The 26,363-nt window shown below is 40.8% G+C and overlaps 1 non-coding gene across 1 annotated transcript; it reads right to left on the minus strand.

Annotated features, from left to right (window-relative positions):
• Positions 1 to 23,102: 23,102 nt before the first annotated feature.
• Positions 23,103 to 23,175, minus strand: TRNAR-CCU. The gene has a single exon. It is a non-coding gene; the product is annotated as a tRNA-Arg (tRNA).
• Positions 23,176 to 26,363: the final 3,188 nt, after the last annotated feature.

Genomic DNA, 26,363 nt, shown 5'->3' on the forward strand with positions numbered 1-26,363 from the left:
TTCAGGATGGAAGATAATTTTTTTATGTCTATATTACTTCTTTGTCTCTGTGAATATTGGTACTTTTTTCTACCTTACCAGGCAAAACTACTTTTTTGAAACAGCATAACTTTGACAAAGCTCCACTGCAATGTAGGAATCTATAAAGCATTTTATAAAATCAGCTGCTGTTTATCAAATACTTTCCAAGGTAGTGGCAGGTGGCTGGGGAATGCAGAAGACAACTGCTATTTTTCTAGAGTAGGCTGTAAAGCCAACATAAAACCAAATCTAAATTCTACATAGTTATGAACCTAGAGTATTGTGCTGTATTTTAAAAAATACTTTTAATAATTATGAGTATTGTATTGTATTTTTAAAAATACTTAAAAAAATAGTTGCAATAAAATACCAGATATATTTGAACATGGGATTAGTTTATGTAGTACTTAGGTGTGATATTTTTGAACAGTACTAAACAGTCAATGTTTTTTTCTTTAAAAAAATAACTTCAGCTTGGTTTTGTATATAAATGAGCAAAGGACTGAAAATGGAATCAAGACTCAAAAAGAGAGAAATGTGCTTGAGAAGACTAGACCCTCGGCATCTTTGAATTACAGTTCAGAGGTGAAATCTGGACCCTTCTGAAGCCAAAGGCAAAACTCATAGGATTTTAACTCTTTACCCACTCTTTGGAGATACGGTGTTACAAAATGTTCTCCATATTGATAAGCTATGAATTCAATGTCACATATTTTTATTATTCAAGAGCAGTTGTGTTCAATTTTTTGTCCCTGCAGACTGGATAAGAAGTGCTATGTTAGTCTGAGTGCTGGATTGGGTCCCACATGCCAGGATTGGGAGCTGTCGAGGCCTGATTGGCCCTGCATGACCCTTTGCCACTCTCTGCTGCCCTGACTGACCCTATGCTACCCCAACTGGCTCCGTACCACCCCAGTTTTCTCTGTACCATCCCATATGGCTCCTGTGCTGTTCTGCTCAGCTCCATGTGGCTCTTGTGATGACCTGCTTGGTTTGCACAATTTTTAACAATCATTGTGCTTGCTTCCATTGGCAGACCTGAAGAAGAATGCCTGAATTCAAAAGATTGTTGAATGTATTCCAACCATGCAGTTGATCCAGAAAAAGAAATCATCAAAGAAATCCTTGCTTTGGGCATAATTTGTGGAGCATCATAGCTACAGCATCGCTCTAAAGCCACCAAGTTAGTTTTAGACCTTATAAACTTAAAGTCAATTCATCAATCTTATAAACAAAGACTGGTTTGCAATCCATTTCCTCTTGCACTCGTCTTGTTATTCCAATGCATTATACCTCATTTCCCTTCCATTGAAATGGTAAAAAGATTGTCACTTTGCCATTGACTGGCAAATTGTGTCTGCTTTTGTTTTCCTTGGCAGATAATGTTGTTGCTTTTCTCTGTTCATCTTGAAGTTCCATTCAAGGATACTGGCTTCCTCTTGTGCTAAAGTATTGGTCCCTTATGCAACAGTAACAAAAGCTTAGCAGTTATGTTAAATATGACACAACCCATCTATTTTTATACTACAATTTCTTTTAAGCTGCAAGAATGGTGATCAGAGGTGAAGCTGAAAGAAGGAATAGTTAGAAACACATTTTTTTCCCTGAACATATGCAGGAAACATTTCTTGGCAGTTAGTGATCAGGCATAGCAGCTGTTTGGGAACATAAGAAGATGGGATGAGAAAGGAACTGTATTACTGAGTCCCATTCCCTGTTATCATAGACATCAAGTCACATAATCCCTTTCATAAACTTATTGAGCTTCATCTTAAAGGTGTTTGGACCTTTTCCCTCTACTACTGGAAGAGTTTTCTAGAATCTTTGTGTTCTTATGATTAGAAACGTTCTTCTAAGTTCCAGTCTAGATTTATTCATGGCCAGTGAAGACGCCAATGAATAAAAGCAGGAAATCTGGAATAGTGCACATTTCCTGAGTCAAAGACATGAACATATCAAATCTGGAGGCAGGGGGAATATTTTGTATAATTGAGGATAGCAGTTTCCTTGGATTTGACCCAAAGACACTAGTGGTAAGACTAAACAGTGGTTTGCTGTCATGGCTGGGTTTCAAAGCTGTAACACTTTTCTATAGTTGTTTAGTGTCATTGTGGTCTTCCATAATGTGAGCCATATGTAGTTTATGGATCCAGAGGGGAAAAGCTAATGGGGATGGGGCTATGGATAACCTCAGTACTTATAATGAGGGAAGTGTGCTAGCAGAGGTACTCAATCTTCTGTTATACTGAAATAACAGATTTGTACAAACTTATTCACTGAAAGCTCCTGAGAGCATAATTCTCAGTACAATTACACCACCATGACAATGTTTTATGCAGGTTATGTGCCACAAAATAGGCCTTGGAAAGGGAAAGGAGGCATGAGACAACCTAGACTTTTCTTTTGTAATCTGAAAGAATCAAGACACAAGCACTGGAATTTTTATCTGAGTTTCAGCACCATCTGCTGGCAACTGCGGGGCTCCTTGGGCTCCTAGGTCCCATGGCTACTACATTGCTTGGTTCAGAAACTAAAAGTAAGTTAAATGGGTGTCATAAGACCTTGATTCATTTTAGTTTCAACAAAACCTTCTGTTCTCATCCTGGTTTTAAAACGATGGTCTTATCCAATGGAGTTGTGCTGTCGGGTGAAAGAGACACCCCTGTAGAGATGCAAGGCATCCAAATAAATGTTCTTGGCTTTTTACTGTTCTTTTAGAGCAGTGGTTCACAACCTTTTTAGACTTAAAGCAGCCTGCCATAACTTTGGTGAACATAGTGGCACCCTGGTTGAGAACTACTGTTGTACTGTGCCAGGTTACCTACTTTAATCAAACATATTGCAGGCAGGAATGCTTGCTCTTGCTGCAGCTGCTTCCTAGTCTGGTTCTACATGTGTCTCTTTGAAACAGGCATGCAGGGGCAGTTTCACCTGGCTACTGTAACACTCTTGAAATGTTTTTTCTGACATCCCAGGGTGCAGCAGTACCGTGGTTGAGAGCCACTGCCTTAGATCTTCATGTTTGTGTACAGGTCCTAATGATGATGCTACTCCCTGAACTGAATTAATTTCAGAAATGCTTAGAAGGAATCCCTAAAGAGATTTTTTTTTTCCCTCTAAGAGCCTCCTTTTCTAATGTTAAATAAAGGAATGGTTCATAAATGGCTAAGCAGCAGGTCTGCAAAACAGACTCAGGGGATTACAGTGGACAATAAGCTGAACATGAGCTAACAGTGTGCCCTTGTTGCCAAGAAGGCTAACAGCATATTGAGCTGCACTGGTAGGAGTGCTGGCAACAGATCAAGGGAAGTGATTATTCAGCACTGGTGGGGGCCACATCTAAAGTACTATGCCCAGTTTCAGGCTCCCCACTACAGAAAGGATGTGGACAAATTGGAGAGAATCCAGTGGAGTGTAATGAAAATGGTTCGGGGGCTGAGGAACATGACTTATGAGGAGAAGCTGAGGGAACTGGATTTATTTAGTTTAAAAAAGAGAAGATTTAGGGTGGGGATGTAATAATGGCCTTCAACTACCTGAAGGAGGGTTTCCAAGAGAATGGAGGTAGACTGTTCTCAGTGGTGACAGATGACAGAACAAGGAGCAATGGTCCTAAGCTGGATCAAGGGAACTTTAGGTTAAGTATTAGGGAAAAAATTCTCACCAGACTGGTAGTAAAGCAGTGGTTCTAAAATCTCTATCCTTAGAGGTCTTTAAGACCTGGGTAGACTAATGCTTGGCTGGGATGATATAATTGGGGCTGTTCCTGCCATGAGCATGGAGTTGGAATCAATGACTTCCAACCTTAATGTTCTATGCTTAATGTATGAGTTGAGCAATAAACCATCCCTTTCATAAATCTCAGGGAAAAAAGAAAGTTTGAAGGGGCAGAGAATTATGTTTTTCTTTGATTGTAGTAGTCAGTAATCCCAGGATGTAAACTGTTTATGCCTTGCTAGCTTCTGAAAGACAAGGCCAATACATGCTCAAATAATTGAGAATAGTGCTTTCAGCCAACATATGCACAAAAGCTCACCTGATCAGTACCAGTACCTAGTCACTCCTAGTTATATTTGATGGCGTTATCAAATATAAACCACCGTATTGCTCTAAATAATTAATTTCTATATTTCAAAAATAGACATCTTTAATTTATACATGCTGTTATTAATTATTTCATTGTTATGCCTATTGAAACAACCCCTGGGACAGAAAAGAGGAGAATGGCTTAAATACTGTAATAGTTTTTCCTTTTACTTCCATGGCTCTGCCACAAATATGGAACAAGTTTCAATTCACTTGTATTTCTCTTGTATTTTTGAAATATTTAATCATATAGAAACAGTTATCTCTCAAATAGTGATTTATTCAAGCTCTATGACCTCAGTTGACAAGGAAACACACAAATTCCTAGTTTTATATTTTTTCAGTAAAAATAAGCAACAAAGCACAAAAAATACCTTTGCTTTTGTATTTTAAATATTCAACAGTACTCTTTGGTATATTTTATTTCTATTCCTCTCCTTTTGGCTGAAAGAAAATTGGTGTGTGTGTGTGTGTGTGTGTGTGTGTGTGTGTGTGCGTGCGCGCATGTGCACCTCATCACATTCACCTACATTCATCTGAATGTGAATATAATAGGGAATATTTTTGACCAACTTTCCCCCTAATTTTTAAAGGGTTTTCTGCCTTAAAAATGAAGACGAAAAACATATAAATGTCTCTTTTACATGCCTAGCTATTTTTACATTTGCAAACATCCTTCTGAATCAGTAACTCTAACTTCCAGCCCCAACTCTAACTCCCAGGCTGGCTGAGTGGTGCAGAGTGGTCTGCAAGCTAAATCTAGGATGGGGTGAGCATTCAAGGTCCTCACATGGACACACACACACAATCTGTATGTGTAATCTGGCATACTAGCCCCGTCCTGCACATCAGAATTTGGCCAAGATATGGCCTCTGCACACTGGCCTGGCACCATGCACTGGATCTGTCTGCAAAAGGACCTATGACGGGACTGGATGTGGACAAGTTGGAGAAAGTCCAGCGGAGAGCAACAAAAATGGTTTGGGAGCTAAGGAACATGATTTATGAGGAGAGGCTGAGGGAACTGGGTTCATTTAGTCTGCAGAAGAGAAGACTGAGAGGGGATTTGATAGCAGCCTTTAAATATCTGAAGGGTGAGATTCCACAGAGCATGGAGCTGGACTGTTCTCAGGGGTGGCAGATGACAGAACAAGGCCCATGACAGAACAATGGTCTCAAGTTGCAGCAAGGGAGGTTTAAGTTGGAAAAACTGTCTCACTAGGAAGGTGTAAAGCACTGGAACAGGTTACCTAGACAGGCTGTGGAATCTCCATCCTTGGGGGTTTTAAAGACCTGGCTAGACAAAGCCCTAGCTGGAATGAACTTGTTAGGTATAGTCCTGCTTTGAGCAGGGGGTTGAACTAGATGACTTCCTGAGGACCCTTCTAACCCTAATTTTCTATGATAGGTATTCAATTAAAAGTTAGGTCCATGTGAGGAGCATTTGTTTTGCCAGGTGTATGTGAGCAAGTAAAGCGGGGGCGGGAATTTAATAATGTAAATGTAATGTAAATACATGTAATAATGTAAATGTAAAGGTGTATGTTAGCAAGTAAAGGGTTTGTTAAAGTTACAAATACATACAAAACATGTAAAGCCATCATGATTTTAAATGATTTTACACAAATGTGATGTTAGAATCTAGCCCACTGTTTTAGGAGAAAAGAGGTATCACCTACTGAACAGTATTTTTTATATGAATTTTGTAGTTCTTAAAGGGTCCAACCTGTCAGCTCTGGAGACCTAATTTCTCTGTTTATTCATAGAAAATTTACAGCATGATGAATAGTGTCAGTACAGATTTCCACCAAATGTCCCACCAATGTGTTCTTACCTGACTCTGGAGGGGCCACCTTTACAAAAAAGCGAGGAGGATCCACAGCTATTTGATGGTTGCTCTCTTGGTTGAGACTGCCTGTAAAGGTGCTAATTAGTGGTCAATATTGACTTGGACTGATTTTTACACAATGACCTTGAGGCCAAAGACTCCATATCCCATCGCAAATCCCCTGATCCATGCAATCCATACTGAGGATTAGACAATAGAAATGGTGCCATTACAGATTAGATCAATGATCCATCATAATTTCCTGGCAATAAAGTTTCTAATAACAACATTTACATTTTTTCTACATTATAAGTAGTCTTACTCAGCAAGCAGAAAGTGTTGCATTGTAATCAGTAAGAGGAATTTATAAACGTATGCAGGATATGGCGCGCAGATTATGGCTGAGAACTCCACCATTGCTAGTTTGCAACGTTTAATTATTTACTAAACATAGACACCAGTAATATTTATTTCTTTTTCTTTTTTTTTTCTAGATAGATAGATAGGTAGTCAAGAATTTGTAATGAGATAAATTCCTAAATAAAACATTTATATTCAGACATATGTAGGAGTTCTTCTTAAAACAAGTGATTTTATTTTAAACCTCTAAATATTTAAAAGGCAAGAGGCATATGATGAGTAGGAACATTTGAAACAAATGTTTTCATTTAAATCTGTCTCTAAATATTTTAAAGTGAAAAGAAATCATAGTATTTCAAGTTATACTTATTGTTTTTAAATATTTTTAGTGCTTTAAATCCATATGACTTTTGTTGTTTACAAATATTCTCTTCTTACAAACCCAGCAGAGGAGATGATACATCAAGGACTGTGGCATTAATGTTACATGTCATTTAGAAAAGTAGCTCTGTTTCATCTGTGAAAGAGTGAGCCTTCACCAAATTAATTGTTAACTGTATTTAGAAAGGAAATATAACAGATTCCCATGGAATTTTTGTTAAACTAAAATGTATTTTATTTGGGTTTTTGTTTTCCTGCATTTATCAAATTAACAAGAATAATGTCCAAAATAACAACATTTAAGAACATTGAAATGCAAATGGATTCTAAAGAATGTCACTGTTGTGTGTGCGCACTTTATAGATGCTAGCTTGGGTGAAGTTACTTTATAGGAAACTGCTTCCAAATATCATTCACATTAGTGGGAATGCTTTATTTCAGAGGAGTTGTAAACTGGAGGTTGGGTTAACAGCTGTATTGTTATGTCAGCATAACTGTGTATTGATGTCGAGCTTGTAGGTTCTTTATCAGTTGTCTGCTTCAGCATATTCAGTCTAGAACAAACATCTTGAAGGCTACTTCACTTACAAAACTCCCTGTGGAGCTTAGAGTTCCTAGATACTATCAGGCAGTATCAATAGACAAGAGTATAACATAACTAATTGAAACCTTATACCTCTATCTGGACTATAGGTATTTGTGTAGCACTTACACTTCAATTCTCTTCAGTACTGCAGTGTATGACCTGGCAGAAATATGGGATCATTCACTTTTGTATAATTTGCTATAGCTGTCTCTGCAACAATGCTATAACTAGTGTCAGGTTTTTCATAGCATAATGAGAAAAAACAATGTCTGCCTTAGGAACGCTTTTCAGTTTTTAGAAGGAGGCTCCTAAGTTGTCATTAATGGCAGCCTCTTTCTTACATAATTCATTACCAAATCTAACAGTGACTACTGGTGCAGAGTTTACTGAAACAAGAGCTGTGAGATCTCCATAATTTGTCTGGAACAATTCTGTCACTCAGAGGCAAGACTGAATATGAACATAAAAAGAAAAATGTAGGCCTAGTTAAAAAATGTATTTTCTGTCCATAATAAATTTTGACCTTCTAAAATCTCAAATCAAAAGTAAAAATTCTAAATATTTAGTAAAATTAAATTCTGAAAAAATACTTCGGGTCACTTAAAACATTTCAATGGAAAATAAACTGCATTTCAAACTGAAATTTTGTTTCAAAGTAGGAAATCGAGTGTGAGTCCTAAATTGTTGAAATTATTTAATAACATTCATAAAAAAAATTCCAAAACCAAATTGTGTTGAAAATTATGTAATCTGAGTGGAAAGGTCAAATAATGACATTTCCTGACAGAAAACTTACTATAATAATAACAACAATGAACACAACAATAATGATAATGATATTTTGCAATTGTTTTGGCCTGGCTGAATAATAAGCATAATTATCTCTGTTGTTGTTGGTCAGGGATCCTGGTTTTCTCTGTTGAAAAATAGCAAAATCTCTGATAAACCCCCCAAATTCTCTGATTTAAAAAACCCAAAACCCACGTTTTCCCATGATTAAAATGAAATGCAACTATATATGTAATCAGTTGAACACACAGTTTTATTGATGTATTTACAATTTTAAAGCAATTTGGAAGCCCACCAGTGTCTCAAACGCTATAACAATAAACATTCTAAATACCTATATATTTTGGTGTTTGATTTTGGTTTTTGTATTATAGAATATCAGAATGCCCTCTGACTGCTTTGCTACCATGATGTGGGTCCAGCTGCATCTGTCATCCTCACTGCTTTGTGGGGCTGCCCCTGCCCAGGTTGGTGCCCCTCACTCCCAATCCAAAGCCCCCTAGTCTTTCCAGTGCCCCTCACTCCCAACCCACATCTCCCTACCCCTCCAGGTGCCCCTTACTCCTAATCCACAGCCCCCCACTTCCACATCCCTGCTGGTGCTCCTCACTCCCAACCCATGGTCCCCCACCCCTATCAGTGCCCCTCACTTCCACCCCTCAGCCCTGCTGGTGCCCCTCACTCCTGACCCACAGATCCCTGCCCCCCCCAGCCCTGCTGAAGGGGACCCCCAGCTGCTATAGGACCAGAGCCATGGCCTGCAGCCCCTGGTACCCCCCCCCAGCAGCACCCAAGCCCCAGCTGATATGTGCAGGAGGCAGCAGCTGCTATGGCTAGAGTGGAGCGAGGAGCTTCAGCTGGCCCACGGGCAGCACAGCTGGAGCAGAACTAAGCAGAGTCCATGGTGAGCAGGAGAGGATGCAGGGTGCCCGTTTCAGGCTCAGGACTCCCTGCCCTGCTGCCCTCCCCCTGCCCAGCAGGTGGGACCAGGCACAAGAGGGTGGGGAGGCTTTGTGCTGCTGCTGATGCCACCAGGAGCCCCATTCCAGTCATGCTGCCATAGTGAGGTAGCCCCTGCTCTCCCAGCAGCAGTGGGGGAGAACACTCTGCACAGCTACCCCACTGCTGCTGGGTGGGCAGGGGGTGCCTCACCATAGCAGTGAGGCAGGTGTGAGGATCCTGGCAGTAAGAGCAGTGGTGGCAGCACCAAGCCTCCCCATTCTTCCATGCCCAGTCCCACCAGCTGGGCTGCAGAGGCCCCCAGGCAGAGGGCAGCAGGAGGGGAGTCCCAAACTGACCACAGGAAGTCCACATCTGCCCCTGCCCTGCACACAAATCTGACTGGGCACATGTTCCCCATACCCCCCTCCCCAGGAGTGCATGCAACAGTGGGGAGTCAGCCACCCCCTGCTGTGCCCTGGAAAAGTCACCTGTGGCCCCCTCCTGCTCCCTGGTTGGGCTCCATGGCTTTGCATTCCCATCTGGGCCCCAGGTCCCATGCACTGTCCCAGCATCTCAATCTGCCCTTCACCCCTCTGTTCTCCCCATATCCCCTAAGCACCCTCCCATAGACTTACCTGCAGGCAGCTGGAGAAGCAGCTCTCCACTGCCTGGCTGTATTGCTGGCGGTGTGCGTGTGTGCATGCACACACATGCATTGAACTGTGTCCTGTTCTCCCAGCCCCCAGCAGCCCCTTGCAGACTGGAACTCTGCCAGCCTACAAGGGGAAACCCACAGCTTCCTGTGTCTTTAAAAGAGAAAATCTATGTTTTTCCATGGTGAACATGGTGAAAACCTGTTGATAATTAACTCAATTGGGCTAATTTTGATACCTCTAAAATACCATGGGCTTGTAAGAATAACACTCAAGTGTTATACAGGAATAAATCTCTATGTGGACAGAACACATTTGAAGGATTTGCAGCAGAAATGTAGAACAAGAACTGAAAAGAAAGAAGTAAAAGGAGAGAAAACATATAGAAAAGCATGGGTGTTCACATGCATGCCCAGGTCTGTGAGGTATTCTATCAATCACAAATGTTACTTCTCTCTTACTAGAAATACATATTTGTAATAGAATCACTTTTTTGCAGGAATATTACTATAACTTACAGGAAAATAAGCTCAAGCTCTGAATGCAAAAATAGTTTGGGAGTGTTTATGAACCCCCAAACTCAGTGAATTAATACTACAGTGGAATGGCTTAATACCAGACACTAGTTTCATTAAAGTGGTTTTCTTTATAATCAGGACTGGAATTTGATGTGTAACCTACAGGATGCAGTTCACACAAAAAGGTGAATTTTGGTGTACAAAATTGCTACATCTTGAAAAAGCTGATTGTTTATACCTACAATGTTACTTAGACATTTCACATGAGCATTTGCACGTGTGTGTGAAAGAGAGAGCAAGCATGCATGTAATTTTTTTCACTTCTAATGCTCTGGTATTTTACAGTACTCCAGTCCCAATTTTTCAGCTGCGAATAATAATGCATTCTATGTTCAGGACCTGACATATGACACTGTGAGATCGAGCCAGCAAAGGAGAGCAGCTGCTGTTCAGGCCATGCATCTGAATTCCCACTGCTCTCCACCTCAGTAGAGAGCCAAGTGATTCCATTTAGTGAAAGCAAACACATCCCATGAGCCTGCTGTAAACGTGGCTGGAGAGGAAGCAGGCCACATGGTTGTGTGAACGACCTATGCCAGAACAAAAAACAGCTTTTCAGCACTCAGAAAGCAAGAGGGCTGAAGTACTGTTGTGTAGGGTTTCCTTGTACACTTCAAAAAATGTTAAAACTTAAAAGAAGAATGCATATGCAGTACTCTTCATTAATATTCATTATCATTGCCTTTCTTTCTGTGGCTGATTACTATTTATTGAAATTCTCAGTGGAGTAAGGTGTTTTACCCAACCATAAAAAGGGTCCTTGCAATATTTTAGCACCATGTCGTATTTTGTTTCTTTGCTGAAATTGTTTCTTTCCTACATATTTTGTTCCTTTACTGCTTGTGAGCAACAGCTGCGTCTAAAAGGTAAATCAAGCAGAGCAAGACCTTGCTGATGATTGTCACAGCTGGCATGTATTTCTTCTCTATATAATCTGAGAAAATGAACTTGTGTCACTAACTGTAACAATGCAGTCTGGTGAGACATCATGATCTTACACCCAAACCAGCCCTTTTAAAAGAAGAATGTAACTTATAGGCTCATAAGCTCTAATCACATCCTTAACATTGCTATTTCCCTTCCAGCAACATTATTCCAATCTGAACTTTTCAAAAAATGTATTGATTACATTCCTTTTGTGTTTTTACACTCTTGGTGACACAATGATTGCCTGTGTTTGGATTCTGTCTCTGAAAACAGTATTTTGAGGTCTAGGCAAAATTGTTTAAAAATCTTCCTGTATGATCTTTGTCACACAAGAGGGAGCCAGACTAGATTCTACCCTAGTGTTTAAAGCACTTTCCGGTATGGGTTCTGTTTTCTGTTTCAGGGGCTACTTAAATACTCAGGCCTGAATCCCTGTTTCTTGTTCCTGACCTCCTGGATCATGATTCTGTTATGGTGGCTGTCCATGTCTAGGCCCATTACAGACTTTGTCTTCTGAACGTCCAGCTCCTGATTTCCTACCTCATGACTGTTCACATTCTTGGTATACTCTGACACTGGAGGATGATCTAGAAAGAGAGGGAGACTTTGGTAGGGTGATACAGAGTGACTAGGTACTGAGCAGCAAAGTACTTATAGCTAGTTTACAGCAATGTTTATCCATTTTACATTAGATAATCTTTGGACACAAACAAAAATAACCCTGGCATGAAGCACTAGAACTGAGGACTGCCTCTTTTCAAAGAATACCCTCATCACTGTGTTCCAGTGATGCCTAGTTGCTCCTACTGGGGCTGTTCTAGGCATATGAAGAAGAGAAACCTAAGTTTCAGCACTGGCAATGTTTGCAGTGCAAACACTTCAGATGTCAGTTGTTTTGCTGCTTTTTAAAGCCAGGAAGAAAGAGGAAGAATAATCAGTATCTACTCCATCGGTAGATCTCCACTTGGGAGCATAGCCGGAGGGAGAAAATAGTATTTAGGGGGGCTGGGCATGTGCGTGCTTGTGTGGTTGCACCCCACCCCCCAGTAGGTAAGTCTATCATAGAGAAAGGGTATGGGGGTGCAGATCAATGCCTCCACAGTGAAGGAGGGAATGGGACAGGGGCAGGGAGTGTGGGGAATGGGGCCCTGGTGCTGAGGCCAGTGCAGTTGTGGGAGGCTTGGAGCCTGGGCAGCTCATCCAGGAGTGTTGGGGGGCTCCTGCCACTCCACACACCCTGATGGAGGCCCAGGAGGCATATGGCTCTATGAAATATTGAAATCTGACATATTTAACAGGTAGGGAGAAAAACATTTGAGAAACAGAAGTTTCTAAATGCACACAATTCTTTCATTAATATATGTATATATTAACACACACACACTATATATAAGAAGTTTGTGTGTGTGTGTGTGTGTGTGTGTGTATGCACACCCCAGTGCACCTCAGTGTGCATACACTTACCTCAGTCTTCAAAGCTAAGGTCAGTTCCTAGACTACTGCACCTGGCAGCACAGTTTGGGGAGAAGGTGAGCAGCTGACAATTGCAAAATAATAAGTTGGGGACTATTTAGAAAAGCTGGACATATACAATCCATGGGGCTGGATGTAATGCACCCAACGATGTTGAGGGAGCTGGCTAATGTGATTGCAGAGCTGCTGGCCATTATCTTTGAAAACTCATGAAGATTGGGAAAGCTCCTGGAGGATTGGAAAACAGCATATGTTGTCCATCTTTAAGAATGATAAGAAGGAGAATCTGGGGAACTACAGACGGGTCAATTTTACCTCAGTCCCTGAAAAGATCATGGAGCAGGTCCTCAAGGAATCCATTTCTAAGCACTTGGAGAAGAAGGTGATTAGGAAGTCAGCATGGATTCTCCAAGGGGAAGTCATGCCTGACCAACCTGGTTGCCTTCTACAATGAAATGACTGGCTCTGTGGATGCAGGGAGAGGAATGGATGTGATATACTTTGACTTTAGCAAGACTTTTGATATAGTCTGGGGAAGATAATTTATGAGGAGGCTGAGGGAACTGGGTTTATTTAGTCTGCAGAAGAGAAGACTAGGTGGGGATTTAATAGCAGCCTTCAACTACCTAAACTGCATGGAGGATGGAACTAGACTGTTCTCAGTGGTGGCAGATGACAGAACAAGGAGCAATAGTCTCAAGTTGCAGAAGGGAAGTTTAGGTTAGATATTAGGAAAAACTCTCTCATAGGGAGGGTAGTAAAACACTGAAACAGGTTGCCCAGACAGGTTGGAATCTCCATCCCTGGAGTTTTTAATACCCATCTAGACAAAGCCTTGGCTGGGATGATCTAGTTGGGGATGGTCCTGCTTTGAGCAGGGAGTTGGACTACATGACCTTCTGAGGTCTCTTCCAACCTTAATTTTCTATAATTCTATGATTAACTCAAGGCTTATTACCCATCTGTAGCTGATACATTTTGTAGAATACCCAGAAATTTGGATTTTTTCCAGAACAAGGTTATTATTTTTATTTCCACATCAGCACACATTCCTTCCTTTGAATTAAAGCTGAGAAACCAGTAGTCATTTGGTAGAGGAGTTATCATTATCAGAAGCTGTGCTTACCCTAGGTGTAGCTCATCCGCCGTGGTTTAGATTTATTGATCTCTGTGATTTCCAAAATGAAGGAAACTTGACTGCTTAATTTATTGGAGTAAGGTATCTTCAGTCATACTTTCCTTGGAAAGAAAAAATTGCAATTAGTTTAAAACAAAAAGTAAAAATAACATTGATGGCCTCAGTATTGTTGTTCGATCATAAGCTAATATGCATATTAAGTCTGATTCTTAGCTTATGCATTAATGAAGAAACTACAAAAAAATCAGGGGATCTATGAGTATTCAGACCAGCTGAAAAACTGGCCTAACATTTTATTTAAATTGTTTACATTCATATTTGTAGGCATTGAGGCCATATTGCGTTATCAAGTATACATTTTCATATTCCTCCATGAAGAAGATGAGGCTCTGTGGAAAGACAATTCCATGAGAAATACCTAAGCAATAATTTCAGGGAAGTAATTGTTAACAGGCATTTTGACTGCTTTCTTTGTTAACACCATAGAGTAAATCTGAGGTTAACTGTGATAATGAATTATTTTGGGGAAATTATTCAATATAATAAGCCACAGCCATTAGATCAGAACAGCACAACTGTCTCATTAAGGAAGAAAATGAAAGCTTTGAGGAAAAATTGGTCATTCCCTTTTCGTTTGGAACTGATTTTTTCCTATGGTAGAAAGCAGTGTGTGTTTTCTGCTTGCATTTTCTTAATTTATATTTAAGAAAAAATAAAAATTCAACATAAAAAATGTTAGGTCCATTAACCAAAAGACAGTCTTTGTCTTGAAAACAGGAATGACTATTATTTTTGATTAGAATATGTAACACAAAATAACTCCAAGCTAATATCCAACAACAGCCATAGTAAGTCTACTGACTTTAGTAAACATTGATTGTAAACCAAATATTTGTAAATTAGTAATGCTTTCAAATTGTAGTTTTATAGATTATATTGTTGGCAGTTTTGCTAAAGTTATTCTGTATAGAAGAAACATTTTCTTAGGCTTGGTATTCTAAAACTGAGAGGATTCTGTTCCTGAGTTTATTCAGTTTTATGCCAATAACCTGAGGGAAACAGTGTCTTTAAAGGAACTAGTCCTTCGCATATATTAGGATTATGTATTTCTGTTTCTAACAGTACGTGTAACCACTCTAACGTTATTTGTTTATAATTTAAATAGCTTGTAGTGTTATTTTTCTCAACTTTACAACTTCATTCCTCTAACTGGGTAAATGTGCAGTTTTCCATTGTAAATCTTGGATGAGGTACTATATTTTCATGTGTAGCTTCAGCCTCTCTGGTGGTTCCAAATATATAGAGGCTCAGCAGCCCCAGACCTTTGGTAGATCTGATATGTAACGTAAATGATACTTACTTGACAGATGTAAAATATTACAGCTGAAATCACGTGAAACAAGAGGGAGAATTTTTTACATTCTTTTTAAAATTTGTGTAATACACACTGGTTTTCCTGCATCCCAGAATGTGTTACAGAATCTTCCATAAACCACAACACACAGGCCACAAAAGAAACAACACATGCACACAGATTTTGATGGACTTCCAAAAAAAAAAAAAAATCAAGCAGGTCATTCTCCATCCTGCAGACACTTGAATCAGCATCTCAAATAAGCCCAAAGTTGGAACAAATTTTGACTAATAAAATAATATCAATTGACCTTATTTGTAATGCAACATAAATAAAATCCAGGACTATATATTGAGAGTACTGGGATATGCAAAAGCAGGCATGTGAAGAGAAACAAGTATTTTTCTAAAGGTTTTTAAAGGATATAGTGATCTTTATTAACTTATTCCCACATTTGCCTGCCAACATAGTATTTGCAGAAAAGGGTTATTCTTTAAATGACTATCAAATATATAGTCAAATACATATCATATAAATACACTATAGTAAAGTTAACTTTAAATACTTTTGAAGAACAGGCCCTCCCCCCCACCTTTTTTATAAAGTTGTGAGAACATGGCATGGCTTTTTATTTAATGCTACCAGACTGGATTTGACATGTTTGAACAGGATTGATTAGTTTCTGACACAATATGTAATAGATGTTAACAAAAGCTGGAAATGGTAGAATGGTAAAAAGCATAACTTAATGGATAAGGTATTAGATTAAGGCCTAAATCCAATTCTTTTGAACATTTTGGCCAGGTATAGACCTTACACTTTTACCAATGTATGTGGTTGGAAACTGGTCTAAACCCATAAGATGACAGAAGTTCAGGGCATATAGACTGGTTTCAAAATGGTAGAACTTCATCTAAGATAGACCTGGATCAATGTGCACCCAAACTTAATTGATTTAGATTAGATCAGAGAATAAAACTTCTGTACCAGATCCCCTATTGATTCACATTAGGTCACTGCCTGCTGGCATCCCAGGTACCTTTGCGGCCCCCTACTAGTGTCCCCCTCACAGGGAGACACGATACCTCCATGCTCAGCTGCTTTGACCAAGTGCTCAGCCACCCCTGCTCTCAGGCTCTCACAGAACCAAGTCAACACAATAGCTTATGATGATGGGGAGTGAAGGGGAAGGGGTGCTCAGTCATGCCCTGCAGCCCGGTAAGGCTCCTTGGGACTGTGCCCACTTATGAGGGAAATAGGAGTCCCTGGATGGGTATGTTCGAGGGTACCAAGGTACCCCAGGCCTCTGCCTCCCCCAAGTGGGTGCAGCCCCAGGAAGCACACCTGCGCTGCAGGGGATGAGTGAGCTTTGGTGCCTACATTACCTGACTGCAGCTGACATGCCTGTTGCTGACAATGATGGGGGGGGGGAGGAAGGGGTGCTTAGCAATGCCCTGAAGCCCGGTCAGGATCCCTGGGGTTGTGCCCACTTGTGGGGAGCACAGGGATTGATCCCGAGTGGGTGTGCAAAAGAAGTTTGATTAATCAATCTAACTTAAACCAGACCCCCATTCCCCCCCCCGCCAAGAGCAGGTGCAGCCCCAGGGAATATGAATGGACACAGTGAATGGACAAGCTTGGGTACCTCCAATGCCTGACTGCAACTAACAGATGCCTGTAGATGACAATTACAGTGGATTTGGGTATGTTTCCCTGTGCCCAGCAGCCAATCAGTGCGGTCTGGCTGCTCAGGTGTGCTCGGCTCCACTCAGCTGTGCTCAGCATTGTCCAGGGAGCTCCTGGAAGACATGCAAAAGCATCCCCAACCTGCTGGCTGTGGCCCATGCTGGCAGCTTGTATGCCCACCCCCGCACTGTACCCCACCAAAAAGTGAATGTGTGCTCTGTTCTCTCCTGGGCCAATGCTTCTTACAGAAACCTCCATAAGTTTGATCGATTCTGCCTCGGGCTTTTTGAACATCTGTATTTAGGCTGTGCACCACTTTTAGATCCTACTCCCCCTGTACAACTCACCTTGCCCTTCTGCATGTGTGTAGAAGGGATCTGTTCCAGCCCCTTGTGCTCTGTAGTGGTCCTAGGCAAGCATGTAAACTTCTTGTAAGTCCCTAGAATGCTAGCCACAGAAAAAAACCCAGCACAAGATGGGAAGGGGAAACAAAAAGACCTCCTACCTTTTAGCTGAATAGCTTATTAATTGAGGCACTTATCTACAGAATAGCACCCCCAGTTTCTAGCCCCCATTTCCCATGTCCAGGAGGACTTGAAATGATATCTAACATTTCAGCAAAGTGGAAAGGAAGTCTCTGGCAAGAGTACCCTTCAGTCACCTAGGTGAAGCAGATCTACTGGGTAGCCAACAGGGAAAGGTGTGTGGGACCAGAAAGAAAACAAGATAGAGGGAGTGTGGCTCAGTATGATAGCTACTGCTTAGGAATGGAGTCTTGGAGGATGCTGGGTTCTGATCCCTGCATCTGACCCCTATGAGGGAAAACCTACCTCATTGCTGTTTACCTATTATTATCCATTGACTATAAAAGCAAAATGGGTTGCAAATAGTTCAGAGGACAGTTTGAATGCTAACAGAAAACTCTTCACTACATTCAAATAGTTAAAATATCCTTTTTCCCCTTGTTTTGCACAACATCTACAATTTGGTCTATGTTACCAGTTAGTGTCTATTTAATTCTCTGTGTGGATATATCTATAGATATAGATAACTCTATATCTATAGATATATAGATAGATAGATGTAAGACTGACAGACACAATATATGTTTATGTTAAAAATGTAGCCAGTAAAAACTTTTTTTTATAAAAGGTTGTGAGTATTGTGATGAGTGTTTTGATTTTTTTCCTTTTTCTTCGAGTTCCCATAGTTGCTTTGATGTGCATATGGAATAGTGCCTTATGACCTAAAATTTTATAGCAAGTCCAATCAAAATAATATGGTAGAACTAGACAAGCTGACAACATGACTTGAAAAAGAAGTGAGGTTTGCAAAACCTTGTTTTGCACAGCTTGTCTGATGGTCTGTTCTGTCAAGGAGGCCAAGCTCAGAACACCCTCTATAGTCATTGTACGTTCCAATATGTATGATGGATTCTGTCATAAATAGCTTGCCAGTGGCTTAATGGCTTGAATAACTACTACTATGGACCTCACAAGGTCAGTGCAGCTGTTTTAAAATGTCTTTAACATCTTTATCATCTTCTTTCCTATCTTAGTTTTTGGACACTATTAAGCTATTTATTGTACTAGTGAGAAAGATGTAATAATAATTGTATTTATAATTGTGATTTATTTTATTGTATTTAATGGTCCTCAGTGTATCAGTCCATATATAAACAGCTCATTACTGTGTCCACCCAGGTGCTATGAAGCTGTACTTTCTTGCCTTACATTTAATTTGCAAGGTCTTTGGGATGGAGGCTTTTTCCATTATGTCCCTAACACAAGGGGAGTGAAGCCTCTTCATCAGTCCGTCAGGCAGTGTTGTTTTATGGGGAGTGAACAAAGTAAGCGGTCATGATTCCCTATGCCTGTGGTCCAAAAAATGTGGGATCTGGGAATAGTAGAAGTCCATTTGGGAGTCCATAATGACTGAGGCCCTAAAAATGTCTCAGGAAAAGCAAACACAAGAAAGTATTCTTTGACATGGAAAGGAAAGGGAAGAAGGAGGGAATTCCCTGGAGATGGACCTATTATTGTACAGGCAATGGGGAAAACATTGGCCTTTCCACCCAATACACAAATGCCTAAGGAAATAGGCATGCAGTTTGATGAATACACCTGCAATTCCAGGACACACTGGGAGATGTACATTTGCACTCCCTGCCATAGGCAATATAAATCCTGCTTGATTCCTCTGCTCTCCAGAATGTCACCAGAAGCCAATCATAGAATCATAGAAAATTAGGGTTGGAAGAGACCTCAGGAGGGCATCTAGTCCAACCCCCTGCTCAAAGCAGGACCAGCACCAACTAGATCAACCCAGCCAAGGCTTTGTCTACCCAGGTCTTAAAAACCTCCAAGGATGGAACTTCCACCACCTTTCTGTTCCAATGTTTTACCACCCTACTTGTGAGAGTTTTTCATAATATCTAACTTAAACTTCCCTTGATGGAATTTGAGACGCCTGCTCCTTGCTGCATCATCTACCACCACAGAGAACAGTCTAACTCGATCCTCTTTGGAACCACCCTTCACATAGTTGCAGGCTGCTGTTAAATCCCCCCTCAGTCTTCTCTTTCCCAGATTGAATAAGTTCAGTTCCTTCAGCCTCTACTTAGCAGTCATGTGCCTCAGCCATATAAGCATATAATCACTTCCCTCCATCTGCTGGCAATACTTCTATTAATTCAGTCCACTATATTGTTATCTTTCTTGGCAACAAGGGCACAGTGTTGGCATATATGTAGCTTATTGTTCACTGTAACCCCCAGGTCATTTTCTGCAAAGTTGCTTCTTAGCCAGTTAGTCTCCAGCTTGTACTATTTCATGGGATTGCTCTATCTTAAGTGCAGGACTTCATAACATTTCTTTTTGTCCAGTCCTCCAATTTGTCAAGGTTTGTTTGAATCCTAGCCCTACCTTCCAGCCTATCTACTACTCCACACAGCTTCATGTTATCTGAGGGTGCACTCCCTCCCATCTTCCAGGTTGTTGGAGATATTGAACAAAACCAGTCCTAGGATCAACTCCTGAGGCACTCCACTTGATAACAGCTGCCAACTAGACACCAAGCCATTGATTACTACCCTCTGAGCCTCATGATCCAGCCAGTTTTCTAACCCCCTTACAGTCCATTCATCCATCCTGTACTTCCTTAGCTTGCTTGCAAGAATATTGTAGGAGACCCTATCAAAAGCCTTGGTAAAGTCAAGGTATAACATGTCCACTGCTTTCCCTGCATCCACAGAGCCAGTCATCTCATCATAGAAGGCAATCAGATTGGCCAGGCATGGCTTTCCTTGGTGAATCCATGCTGACTGTTCGTAATTACCTCTTTCTCCTTCAAATGCTTAGAACATGTGGAACTCTGCTGGAAAGTTTCTTCCTGGAACATAAAATAATTATGCAGCTGACCTCCACCCTTCTGATGTCTCAGCAGCCAACAGGTTTGGTCTCATCATAGTTTTGTTCTCAGGGTCCTAAATGCTCTGTTAACGATATGTTGAGACAAAATTATAGGTTATTACAACAGCTTGTAATTCTTGCTGTTTGTTACAGTGAATATATGTTGATGATGACACAAGTTAATTTTATATCCATTGGGTGGCTAAATAATGAGACATTATTTCCATTGTACACAACATCTGGGGTTACAGTAAAATGTGTTAATTCTGTTATGTTGTCTTGTGTTAATGTCTTGATTCACTTGTTTCAGTATTATGGATCTTACAAGGTCAGCGCACCTGTTTTAAAACAATTATTTTGTGACTTGATCATCATATTGAACCTTTTTTTAGAAAAGGTACTGCTTCATTGTTGTGTTTTGTTCTTTGGAAAAATATCACCCTTTTGTTAGCAATGAAAAAAAAAACAGAGATCACATTTCTGTATTAATAAATGCATAAGATATGCAGATCTCTCTCAATTCAGTAGAAGCTTTAACATTTCTTTTAATTTAGTGATGCTTTGTGTGGAGGAGCTCTTCAACAATAAAGGAAAGCTAAAAACATATGCCTGGAAAAACAACAATTCCTTGCATTCTTTTTGCCTGGCTAGTACCAAAAGAAAACATCCTCAGAGGGAAATAGGGTTGCAGAAAATAGTCCGGTATGAAAAGAAAACTGCACAACATGGAAACACGTGGGATAGAAAATTTCTTGTATTTTACTAGATTTAGACCTAAAGCTTCTAGTGCACTCAGAAGCAGCTGCATGTTTTAAACAGAATCAGTATTGCACTGTTTTGGGCAATAAATGAACCATTCATCACATTTATTATTTTGGTGCATGGACTGATACAAATTCATACATTAATTCCTTTTTCTCATGAGCTTCTACAGATTTGGGGTTACACACACCAGTATACTGCAATTTGCAGGGTTGTTCAAAGGTTTATACTGGTCTGAATATTGTTCCAGTTCTTTAAAGTCTAATGAATTATATTGACCCTATCTAAAGGGGGGCTTTTTAGGTTACACCTACTTTATGCAATGCTTGTTTACTTTCTTTTTCAGGAAGAAGTAGTACTTATATGGCAAAAGAAGTAGAATAAACACATAAGTTAGACACAGCTTAGTTTGCTCTATACAACCTAAAAAAGTTTGCTTGAGGGAAGCACCCTTCTGTTTCAGATAAAAGAGCTCATTCTCCAAAGCTAAGGGAAAAAGCTGTCTTCACCAAATAAAAGGTCTAATGACCCTTGTAAAGAGAGCCATATTGTGATGCTGTAACATGGTTATAGAGTAACAGTTGCTTTGTTTTCTTGCTGTCGTTTCAGTAACAGGAAAATAAGGTGGTGTTCTGTAATAAACCGCAGAACTTTTTTTGTAAAGGTTTATTGTCCTTCATACGATTCCGCAAAATAACCCTGGAGGTTATTCAGTAAAAGCCGTAATTAAAGTGAAGTGATTTTTTTTATTTAAAATTGTCATATTGGCTGGGAGACTGGGGTAGGAAAAAATTGAAAGGAGATTGTTCCTTCGATGCCAAAATTTTTCTTTCTTAAAAGTTATTGCTATGTGTTCCAGGTCAGAAGGGAATGAAGCATACCTTACAGTAAGAAAGCAGATCTGAGGCCAGATTCTGAATGGTCCCTGCACAGAAGAAAGTGATGGAGTATGCAAGGATCCACCCTTCTTGTGTGGTCAATCTTAGTGAGAGTGCCTCTGCTCCCATGCTTCAGGGGCTTAAAAAGACTGTTCTGATTAACTTAGAGGATGACCACAAAACATGAAATATACAATTATACAGGATACTGAATGGTATGGAGAGTAGAAATCAAGAAATGTCTCTTAAACTGGTTGGACATAAGATTTTGTGTTGCCATATTTCAATCAAAAGAGATATTCAGTCACATGGAGGCCTGTGGAACTCATTGCCAGAAGATATCATTGCTGGCCACCAATTTAGCAAGATTACAAAAGGATGCCTATCTATATGCATGGCAGAAACAAGTCCAAATTATAATTAAAAAACTGTCAAAAATCAAATGTTTTGGAAAGAAACCATCATGGCTCAGGGCATAATCTAACTTCCAGCTATGTAAGTAAGAAGGAGATGTTCTTGGGGTTAAGTTGTCCCCCAACTACTTGTCTAATTCAGAGTTTCTTGCACCTTTTCTCTAAAGCAACTCTGAGACTTAAGTCTCGACTAAATGAATGTCTCTCATGATCCATTTAGGAAATTCCTTTGTCCTTGTGGCTTTTGGCTGGATTGGCAATGAGCTACATAAGGTTTCGACTGAGTAAAAGTAGCTTGAGTAGCACCTGACAGCTGCACACTGTCTTGTGGGAAATGACATGGTGATTACATTTGTGGAAAAATATTGGTTTTGCTTTCTAAAAAATTGCTGTGCCTGTTAAAAAATAAAATTCCTCAATTCTGCTCTCTCCTATCAACATTTATCAACAAGTTACTGTATAAAAAGAGCTCAAAGTACACTTAGGGCTAGATTGTGAAATGTCCTCATGCCATGCTAAGGAGGTCAACACTAGCATGAAGAGGGCAGCAACAGCTAGGGAAGGCAGTCTGTCTGCTTTACATGACACACTCATGGGCCAGTTTCGCTGGTAGTTAGGCAGAATTCTATTTCCTTTTATGGCAGCTTTCTAGTTATCTCCCTTGCCATTTTCATAGATTCATAGATTAAGGGTCGGAAGGGACCTAGTAGATCTTCTAGCCCGCCCCCCCGCCAGGGCGGGAGAACAACAAAAAACCCCAAAAAGAGAAATGGGACTCAAATGAGTCCAGCCAGGTAGGCATCCAGCCTCTTCTTAAAGACCTGAGATATTAGCTGTTACCCCAGATGGGACTTGAACCCACAATCCCTGGCTTAGGAGGCCAGTGCCTTATCCATTAGGCCACTGGGGCTGCCTATTTTGGCCCTGGCTTTAGACTTTGGATGGTAAGCATGCACACGTAGACTGACCATGTGTGGCAAGCCTACTCCCTGGCTGACGATGTGTGCAATTCTCAAAGCATAAGTCCCAGAAAAATATGGAAGAAGAGCTCTCCCATATTTTAGCTTCAGTAGTGGAATGATTAAGGCACTTACATAGGAAGCCAGAGACCAGGGATCCTGGTTTTCTCTGATAAAAAAAATCCCCAATTTTCAGTAAAACAAAGTAACTCCAGATCTACATATTTCCATGAGTTAAATGACAGCGTGGTCTAGAGCTGGGGAAGAGCCACAATCCACTACCCACACACCCCAGGCAGGGGCATGTAGGCAGTGAATTGCAGCTCTGCCCCACTGTGGACCATGCTGTCACTGCTGCAAGATCTCGGCCACAGCCCCAGAACAGGTCCCCGCCCAGCCAGCACTCCTGAGGTCAGTCTCCATGAAACCCATGAAATGGCACAAGGGGCATTTATGCTGCCCAGGAGTAAAGAGCTACAAGCAGCTCAGCCAAGCCACCACAGAGAAGGGCAGGCCAACCATCAGGCCAAAATGGAAACCCCTATGGGTGGCTGGAGACTCACCTGACAAGACGATGTGGGGTTTTGGAGGCACAAAAGGCCAGTACCTAAGAGCAGGTGGTCAGTTGGGCTCTGCAGGCAGCAATGGGAGGAGGTCCTGAGCAGGGTGGCTGCAGAGAGGGACTGAGAAGCACCCACGTTGTCCCTGAGAAATGCAAGGAAAGGGCTAAGTGGGACTTACAGCCTGTAGAGGAAGTTACTGGCTCAGTTTGGGGAGAGTTTTTAGGTATACAGCTTAAAGGCTTGCATTTTTGTTCTGATTAAGTACTGGAGGACTGGATGTGGTTGACAGGGGAGGGAAGGAGCCACAGGAGTACTCGAGGGGCATGCTAGGTTCTGAAACCTGCCACGGGCAGGGGCACAAGGGACAAGCAAGCTGAGTCCAAGAGGGCTAGGGCCTGAGCCCTGAGTGGGCAACAGAGGTGGCCGGAAGCTGAGAGGGCCAGAGCCTGAGACCAGAGCGGGATACAGGAGTGACCTGAGACCATCAAGAGGCTGAAACTGAAAAGGCCAGACCAGAGCCAATGAGTCTAGGCTACCAGTCTACAGCCAGAGTAACCTGTAGGGTAAGGTTAAGAAGGCTGAAACCTATAGAAGGGAGTAACTAGGAACTGAGTGATATCTGTGAGTCATGGGCATGACTGTAGTGAGGAAAGGAGGCCCCAAATAGTCCTCAAGTTAACTGGTGCCCAGGGGCACAGATGGTGCTAGGACTGCCTCACTTAGTGCTTCTGGGGAAGGACTGGAATCAGCTGGGTTGGGAAAGTGCCCACTGGTCAAAGAAAAGATAAGGGCTCACTCTGGGACCCTGGGGCAGCCTCCCTATTTACAACCACATAATTCCATCAAGGCATGGCAGGTGAGTGGAAGGAGAATGTACCTGAGGGGCCAGAGCGTGGCAGGCACCGTGGGGCCACCAGGGGGTGTCATGGCCACTTCTGAGGCTCAGTCCTGCAACAGTCTTGATCCTGTATCTGTCTGCATCGCTCTTCATTTATGGCCAGTGGTGAGGAGGAGAAAATAGGGTTGAAGAGTAGATGGGATAGAAGATGTTTTTGTGGTCATGTTGACTTGATAAGCATGCATCAAGTGTTTTGGATACCTGCACAGTACCTAAAGACATGAATAAGAATTTTTTCTTGCAACAAAAGGAAGAAGTTTCAAGAACATTTGGTTTTGTTGTGATCAACAACATCTAGAACACTTTATTTTCCTATTATTTTTAGAGCATTATGGGAGAAGCTGCTTTGATTGACTACTTTTTTGTTACCAGGAACAAGCCAGTCTTTCTATACCTCAACAACAGTACTCCATTTTCTCTCTCCTGTTGTTGTTATTGTTTTTAATTTCTAAGTATATTGAGGCAAAGACTGTCTTTCACTCCATCCTTATAATACAGTGCCTGCCACCATAAGGTACCAGTCTAAGAACCTCTAGACTCTTCTATAACTATAAATAATAAACGATTACAGTTGTGCTTTTTTTCCTCATGACTGAGGTTTGTTTTTCCAGGTGCAGCCACTCTCCATTTTAAACCATTGTGGAAGGGTAGGTGATGTGTAGTTGGGTGATTTGTAGTAATGTCAGGAGTGAAGCAACAGAACTTGCAGAAAACTAAGAACCTTTGCTAGTATGTCTAGTGAAACAGATGCTAATTGTTTTGTGTGCATTATTCACAGATAATGAAAAATGAAATTTTGACATAAAGTTAATTACAAAAATAAGAATGCATTAAAATAGCTAATTACTAACCATGTAAACTGACAAATGGCAGTTTCCTAGTTTCACAATTAATGAGCTGCATCTGAAAGCCTGAATTAAAACCCCATTCTAAAAAATTGAATCAAACCCCACAAAAATAACTTTGTGATAAGCACTCACAGCACTTAGATATTTCATTTCAAGACACAAACAAGGTTCAGTGTGGCACCTTGCAGACTAATTCAGAGAGGAATGAACCTACAGTCTACTTCATCAGGCACTTTGAAACAGAAGTTAATGAAAATAAAAGGTCCTAATTCCTCTTTCCTCCATATTAAAGTTACTTTATTTCAGGGGCTGTGCAATTCTCATTAAGAAGAACACAAGGTATGTCCTAAAGCTGATATGGGCAATTATCTTCCCTAAGTATGTCACTATGTGCACTAATTGAGGACAAATAAAACAATTATTTCCAAGAAGAGGGAAAGCTGCCTATTGTATTTGTTATTTTAGACTCAAAGTCTGTTCTTGGCAGATAAAGGGGGAAAAGGTGACTTGGTTTTGCTGCTGTATTGTTTTAAGATAATATTCCTGATGACCTAATGAAAGTGATATGTGAAATGTGTCAAAGAGAATGCCTTGTTGCCAGTGCCCCCAGGGATTGTGTCTTTTTCCTTCTTTCTTAGCTTGGAGTAACAATACATCATCTTGTATGAGGGGTATGAAGGAAAGAAAGCAATATAGTATCTAAAAGTACTGATCACAAATGCCTTGTGATACGATTGTAATAAAGCTTTAATAGCACATACTTTTAATTATTAAAAGTGCATGAAGATTATTATCCTGTATCTTAATAACATTTATTTTCCAACAGTGTA

The sequence above is a fragment of the Gavialis gangeticus genome, unplaced genomic scaffold (assembly GCF_001723915.1).
Source record: "Gavialis gangeticus isolate Ggan-Ray unplaced genomic scaffold, GavGan_comp1, whole genome shotgun sequence".
Classification (NCBI taxonomy): Eukaryota; Metazoa; Chordata; order Crocodylia; family Gavialidae; genus Gavialis; species Gavialis gangeticus.